The sequence below is a fragment of the Bos javanicus genome, chromosome 10 (genome assembly GCF_032452875.1).
Source record: "Bos javanicus breed banteng chromosome 10, ARS-OSU_banteng_1.0, whole genome shotgun sequence".
NCBI classification, from domain to species: Eukaryota; Metazoa; Chordata; class Mammalia; order Artiodactyla; family Bovidae; genus Bos; species Bos javanicus.
In genome coordinates, this window is record NC_083877.1 from 76550302 (window position 1) to 76558082 (window position 7781).

General features: G+C 48.5%; 1 protein-coding gene across 1 annotated transcript in view; it reads right to left on the reverse strand.

The window, feature by feature from the left end:
• The window catches only part of SPTB (spectrin beta, erythrocytic), a 130566-nt gene extending 123674 nt beyond the window's left edge, over positions 1–6892 (reverse strand). The window contains exon 1 of the mRNA XM_061429134.1: positions 6808–6892. The gene's annotated coding sequence lies outside the window, so the exon portion shown is untranslated. The remainder of the gene's footprint in view (positions 1–6807) is intronic.
• Between the last annotated feature and the right edge of the window lie 889 nt (positions 6893–7781).

The following is a 7781-nucleotide window of genomic DNA, read 5'->3' on the forward strand; positions in this document are numbered from 1 at the left end:
CTCAGGTGGCTCTCTCAGGCCTTTCCAGCTCTAAGGCTTGGAGTCAGTATTATGAAAGGCCTTTTCTAACTCTTTCACCCTGAAGGAAATAGTCATGAAGGTGAAACTGACTGAACACTTCTAAGGGGCTTCAACAGAACCAAGAACTCCCAAATGTTCAAGCTGGATTTAGAAAGGCAAAGGAACCAGAGATCAAATTGCCAACACCTGTTGGATCATAGAAAAGGCAAAAGAATTCCAGAAAAGCATCTACTTCTGCTTCATTGACTATACTAAAGCCTTTGACTGTGTGGATCACAACGAACTGTGGAAAACTCTTCAAGAAATGGGAATACCAGACCACCTTACCTGCTGTTGCTGCTGCTAAGTCGCTTCAGTCATGTCCGACTCTGTGCGACCCCAGAGATGGCAGCCCACCAGGCTCCCCCGTCCCTGGGATTCTCCAGGCAAGAACACTGGAGTGGGTTGCCATTTCCTTCTCCAATGCATGAATGTGAAAAGTGAAAGTGAAGTCGCTCAGTCGTTCCCGACACTTAGCGACCCCATGGACTGCAGTCTACCAGGCTCCTCTGTCCATGGATTTTCCAGGCAAGAGTACTGGAGTGGGGTGCCATTGCCTTCTCCGACCACCTTACCTGCCTCCTGAGAAATCTGTATGTATGTCAAGAAGCAACAGTTAGAATCGGACATGGAACAATGAACTGGTTCCAAATTGGGAAAGGAGTAGGTCAATCCTGTATGTTGTCACCCTGCTTATTTAACTTATATGCAGAGTACATCATGAAAAATGCTGGACTGGATGAAGCACAAGCTGGAATCAAAATTGCTGTGAGAAGTATCAATACCCTCAGATATGCAGATGATACCACCCTTATGGCAGAAAGCAAAGAGGAATTAAAGAGCCTCTTGATGAAAGTGAAAGAGGAGAGTGAAAAAGCTGGGTTAAAACTCAACATTCAAAAAACTAAGATCATGGCATCCAATTCCATCACTTCATGGCAAATAGATGGGGAAACAATGGAAACAGTGAGAGACTTTATTTTCTTGGGCTCCAAAATCCCTGCAGATGGTGACTGCAGCCATGAAATTAAAAGACACTTGCTCCTTGGAAGAAAAGCTATGACCAACCTAGACAGCATATTAAAAAGCAGAGACATTACTTTGTCAACAAAGGTCCATCTAGGCAAAGTTATGATATTCCAGTAGTCCTGTATGGATGTGAGAGTTGGACCATAAAGAACACTGAGCACAGAATTGATGCTTTTGAACTGTGGTGTTGGAGAAGATTCTTGAGAGTCCTATGGACAGCAAGGAGATCAAATCAGTCAATCCTAAAGGAAATCCGTCCTGAATATTCATCAGAAGGACTGATGCTGAAACTGAAGCTCCAAAACTTTGGCGACCTGATGCGAAGCACCAACTCATTAAAAAAAGACCCTGATGAAGGGGAGGGAGGTTTGGGAGGGAGGGGACATGGGTGTACCTATGGCTGATTCATGTTGATGTCTGACTGAAAACCACAAAATTCTGTAAAGCAATTATCCTTCAATTAATAAAAAAAAGACCCTGATGCTGGGAAAGACTGATGGCTGGAAAAGAAGAGGAGGACAGAGGATGATACAGTCGGATGGGGTCACCAAATCAATGGAATGAGCTTGAGCAAGCTCCAGGAGATGGTAAAGGACAGGGAAGCCTGGTGTGCTGCAGTCCATGGGGTCGAAAAAGAGTCGGACATGACTGAGCAACTTAACAACAACAACAAAGGGGCTGCTGGAAACAGGCCGGAAGTGAGCAGAGGGACAGAATGAGGCTAGAAGTCTCTTTCTGGTCCTCGTAAGTTATGTCTTCAAGGTATGCTTCATTTTGAGGTGCCTTGAATTCTTAAGTGAGCCATACTCATATTTACATCTGGTATAAATGGAAATGATTTTCAACCTATTTTCAGGATTATCCAAGTTTCTCCTCTTCTTGATGGAGGAAAGTCTTGAGCTGAACATAATTCAAAGCAATTATTGTTCTTTAGCTGTCAAGATGCCCTGTTATTCTTTTCATAAATATCCTGGATGATCTGAGCCCAGTTCATCACAAAGTCTTTTTTTTTTTTTAGCCCTGTACCTTTTCAGTTGCTAAATTTATAGCATTCAAATGAAAAGAAGAAAGGAAGCCCCACTTTTGCCCCCACTGCTAACATGATATGTGCCTGGGTTTTAATTGCCCTTGTAATTATACCCTTGGCCAGGTCTGAACAGGTATAATGTAGAAATTAAACATTATGGCAAAACCTGAAAAGGCCTCGCTGAGATAGGAAGACACGACAGCTTCGTAATATCTCTAGTTACCAGGAAAAGGCAAAAGAAAAATGAAAAGGAGGCCTGGGAATGTCATAAGCTAGCTAGATAACAATCCACTGAGCAGGCATTTCTGTCTATGACCCTCTCTAAGACTGTGAGCTGGAAGGCTCGGAATCCCCTGGTGGTTTGATAGTCAGCTAAGGCTGGATGAAAATGGAAGAAGGTGGAGTGCCTGGCTTGTGAGTTAAGAAATAAGCACAGCAACAAAGGGAAACACGCTATGACATTTTCTAAATATTTACCAAGGGGAGTTGACAATTCAGTGAGTGCAGCCAGACCTGACAGTGAATTCTCCTGACTGCCTCCTACACCTTCGCTCAATCACCATCTCCATCTCTGAAAACCAGGTAACCTTCACCTCTGGGGGTGTTAGAGGGAAAACTGCCTCTCTGTGATAAACCCAGCAAATGCTACATGATGATTCTGGCACACAGATCACCGCATTTACTCTTTCTCTCCAGATTTCTTATCTAAAGCAGAGGAGTAACTGAACAGCTGTCTGTAAAAAAAAAAAAAAACTAAGTCGATATAAACTACTTTTAAGATAAAATATTTCTTTCCATGGTAATTTTTAACTAGTCATATCCATATGATTTCAGCACCCAGTATCCATGAACTTCCCTGCCAGTCCTCATTCTAAAACTAAATTTCTCATCAGCCCACACAGCAGAGTTACTTTCATTCTTGATCCTCCCAAGTCAATTGATAAATGTTAATCTGCAGGTCAAGGTTATTTTAAAAATTATGAAGAAATGTACTTTATATCATTCTAAACTTCCCGCTGGTCACATTTCCTACCATTTCAGGTCTTGGACAGAGAGTATAATTTTGTGTTTGATTTTGAAATTTGGAACAACATACTTCAAGAGCAATTTAGTGACTGGGTTTAGATTAAAACAGGTATTTGACAGTCCCAATAACTCTCTAAAGTCTTTTCCTTCTCCACTGCTCTAGAAATGCTACATAATTATTTGTCTTAAAATCTGTATCAAGATATTAACACCTATTGTGCCAAAACGCATACATCTGTACACCTAACAGGCAATGGGAAGGTTATGGAGCAGTTTAGAGTTGAATGCCCCTTCATGTTTTCTATCCTATCTCCAATACCTTTTAAAGATTTTACTAGGATGGAAGTACTGGACATGAAAATATACCCTCTCACAATCTCTCTCAAAGGAAAGAAAATGGCAGTGGTTTAATATTAGGCAGAACTTCAGGAAATAAACCCAATACTGGCCTTGAGAGGGAGAAAGCAAAGAAACAGGCTAAAATGATAAGAAGCAGGAAAGGTCCGTACCACCACTGCACATAAATCATCAGGTACATCACCGTTGGGTCTCACCTTTAAGCAAACAGCTACACAAATAGAAGGCTAGACTCAGTGACCTCCGAGGTCCCTTCCCAGTCCAACAGCGTTGCCTCATGAATTTTTTATAATTATCTTCTGTCCTATCACCCTGCCCCATGCATCATCAAGCCCTCCTGGCCACGTCCACGACTGAAAGGAAAATCTGTTTTCAAAAAAAATCCATGCTTTGACTACTGCCAAAATTTACAGTTCTGTCCTTGAAACAATGACGGGCACATAATGGGCATGGCTAAATACCTCTGAGCAAGTGAGTCTCCAATACCTTCAGCAATATATATATTTTTACAACAAAACGTAAATAGCTTATTTTAACATTGATACCTGCTCTTCCTCAAAGTATTGACTGACATTCATGATTATTTTGTTCCTGCAAAACAGATCTTCTGGAAAGTGGCCACCGTGTGAGAGAAATAACCCATGTGATTTGAAAGTGAACCTTGGGGGCTTTGCAGGTTTGGTTCAGAATAGCAAGCTTCATCCTGCTAGGGTTGGAGGATCTCCTGTGGAGGACAAGTCAGTGGTGGCTTGCCACGGGGAAGGGGGCACTGGCGGGAACAGTCCGGGAGGTGGCCCGGCCCTTCAGCACTATTTTTAAAGCTTCTCTGATATATGCAGAATTATCACCCAAGGGGATAGTGAAAGACTATGAAGCTAAGAGACAACCCTACAACCAGCTCTTTCCACCTTGTACTTCTATATCCACTGCTGATTGCCAAACCTCAAAAAGAAGGTTGACCAGCTGAGTCTGAATCCCAGCCCCACCACCCATCAGCTGTGTGATGTGAGGCAAACTATTTAATCTCCTTGAACCTATTTCCTCACTTGTAAAATGCTGATAATAAGAGCTACCTCGCAGAGTGACAACTGAGTAGGATAATATAAAGAAAAGTCTGAGCGTTCATTTACTCATTCTCTCATTCATTCAGCAAAGATTAACTGAGTGTCCACCACAGCCAGGTACTGGGTTAGGCATTGGTTTGGTATGTAAAAAAATAGAAGAAGAAAAAAAAAAAGTCCATTACTTTTATTTACTAAAAACAGCCTATGTCCAGAACTGTGGCAGATTCGTCAGATTTTTAATTTAGTTCAACACTTTCATTCACAGCTAGTTTGCCTAAAACAGTCATTTTTAGTTTGTCATATAGGATCCCAGGTGGGAGTCTGCCTCCGGCCAACCTTTACCTACCCTGAAGCTAACCATCTAGCAGGCATTCTGCTAAAAGACGCCTTCACTTGGAAGAAGCGATGACCAGAGCAAAAGGCGGTATTCCAGCTCTCAGCAGAGCAAGCCACTCAGGAAAACTTGATACGCCTGTACACCCAGGCCCGTCCTGGATGCCTGGAAGGTCTGGGGTGCTTTCAATTCCACAAGCGGACTGAGTCTTCCGAGAATTGGGATTAACAGGGCTGGCTCATCCCCAGTCATTGTGACTGGACCACCTATAAAGCAAGGGCAAGAGCTAAGGGGTGGGGGTGTCTAAAGGCCACCTTTTTTTAGTGTAGGGCTGATGTCTTTCAGCTATACTTAACTTCAGGGTGTGATAAAGTTCTGTGTAAATGACCCACTGCTGAGAAGTGGTGGTCTCAAGGCTGGTGGGCTTTTCTTCAGTGTGAGCTTAATATTCCTTTTTCTAATTAGCCCACAGCCTTTGGGCAAGTACAAGCCTAGCTGTGCTGGGTACTGAGCATTCAGCACTATTAAATATTTTGCATTTACAAAAAAAAAAAAAAAAGAGTTGCCCAAGACATTCTGGAATCCAGGTCTCCTAGCAAAAGAGTTAAAGTCTGACACTGGAATAGGAAATGACCTGCTCTAGGTCATAGGATCAGAGGGTGATTAAAGAGGGAATTCTAGAATAAAATTTGGTACCAGCTGTGAAACTAAGAATCTGGTAGCAGATAGTATACAGGTGCCTAAAATTTCTGATTTGCAGACTCCTCTCATTCAAGAGCCACCTGAATCACTTCCCTTAGGAACTGAAGTATATAGATCGTGACTAACTCACCGCTGTGGGTCTCGCACGGCTGCCTCCTACCTAGAAGTGACAGCCTAGACTCTCGGCACAGGAGTTCTGGGTGCAAAAATACTGTCACTAGACATCCACCACTACCACTCCCATCTGAAGCATCTAAGAAACTAAACTATGGCTTCTTTTCATTTTCCTTCAGCGTGTTATTATTAACTCCTGGCGCCTCTAATTGCTCACTGAAAACAGTGGTTTGGATATTAATAGGCTGAAAATCAAGAACCCTACCTGGGGCTCGTTGTCACGGAAACGGTACTCAAGCCCGTCGCTACTTCCCCACCCTTGGAAGTCTGGGCGAGTTGGTGGAAGTTGGGGATTGTTTTAACGCTGTTAATTTCTCCCACTTTCTGCTGTTTCTCAGGGCCAAGTTGTTGGAGAAAGAGAAACTGGTGAGGCGAGTGACTGTAGTATGTAGCAGCTTGGAGGAGTGAAACTCTTTAGGAGTGGAAGGGTAAGGGTCCTTGGAGGATGGCTTGGGGCACGCTGAGCTCCTCTCCTTGGGGCTGCACCCGGCCACTCCGCTTCGTTTCCCGGGCCCTTCCGCTGCCCTTCTCTCCCAGCCTGAGCGCGGAGCTACCAGCAGCGCGCAGACAAGTTCCCCAGAAGGGAATCTGAGCAGCCCCAGGCTGAGACACCCAGCAGAGAAGGGAGTGGGGAGGTCGGACAGGCTAAAGGCAGAACCCGCTTCGTCCCCATGCCAAGGTTCTGGGGGAGGCAGCCCCGGGACCAGAACACGCATCCCGCTCACCGACCTCCCAGCGCCCCCGGGCGATGCTCCAGGATCTGGATCTCCAAAGCAAGCGCCCAGCTAGCTAAGCGCCTCCGAAACCCACGCGGATTCCCGCGCCCCGGGGCGATCTCTGCCGCAGCCGCCAGGGCCTCCCGCGGGCTCTACGCCCGGCACCCAGGGCTGGGCCCCCACCCGGTCCCCTGGGCGCCGTGCGTCACGCGCCCCCTGGGCCCAGCGCCTCCTCAGCGCTCGCGCCGCGCGCCCCAGCCTCGCGCATCCGCACCCGCACCCAGCTTCCTCCGGCCGCGGGGCCCTCCCGGGACTCACCTGCGCTGGGGCTGTAGCGGCGGCCACCCCGAGCCCGGGGGCGGCAGTGGCGGCGGCGCAGGGGGAGGAGGGCAGCGCGGGGCTCCTGGCACAGCGGCCGCCGGGCGCCTGGTGCTGCCGAGCCGCGGACCCGCCCAGAGATATAAATAACATTATCTGAGGAGGGACATTCCTGCCGGGGGACATCGCTGCTGCCGGGACCAGATAGTCCCGCGGCGGGGGCGGAGAGGCGGGGCCGCAGCCTCCCGCAGCGCCAGGCCCAGCCCCCGCCTTCCCCACCCACTCCCGCACCTGCCAATCAGCCTCCGAGCCCCGGGCCACCTGCCCGGCCTCCGCCCGGCTCCCCCGGCCAGCCTCCGCCTCCCCGAGGACCGCCCGAGTCCGAGCCACCCGAAGCCGGAGCGGTCCGCAGCGCCCCCATCGCCGCTCACCTCCCCTCACCGCGCGCTACCCCGAGCCCCCTGCAGCGGGGAAAAGATTTGGCTGCAGCTCCGGCCTAATTCGTGCACCCAGAGCGGCAAGCCTGGCCAGGAAAATGAGCCCTCCAACCTTTCCCACCCCGCGTCCCCACTGTATACAGTCAGGCTTTTCAAATATGTTAAAAGACCCGCTGAGGCCGTAGGTTAGGAGAGGCGGGCGCCCCGGCAGCGCGCCCTCGCTGCGGCGTGTTTGGGAGAGACAGATTGTTCCCGGGGGCTGGTGTGTTAGAAAGCGCACTGTGGGGCAGGCTTCTCGGGGCTGGCAGTAAGAGCAGACGCTGGGAGGGCTGGCGTGGGCACTGGGCGGGAGACCCTCGCCCTCAGCCCGAGAGCTCGGTGTCTCTGTTTGCAAACCTGGTGTGGTCTGGGCGGACCCCGCAAAGCCGGAGGGGCACAGCGCGAAGTCCCACGGCTTGCATGTTACAGGGACTGTAATCAACAGGCAAGCTGCCACCCCAGCCCACCGACATCTCCTGGCCGGCCCTGGTTTCCAGG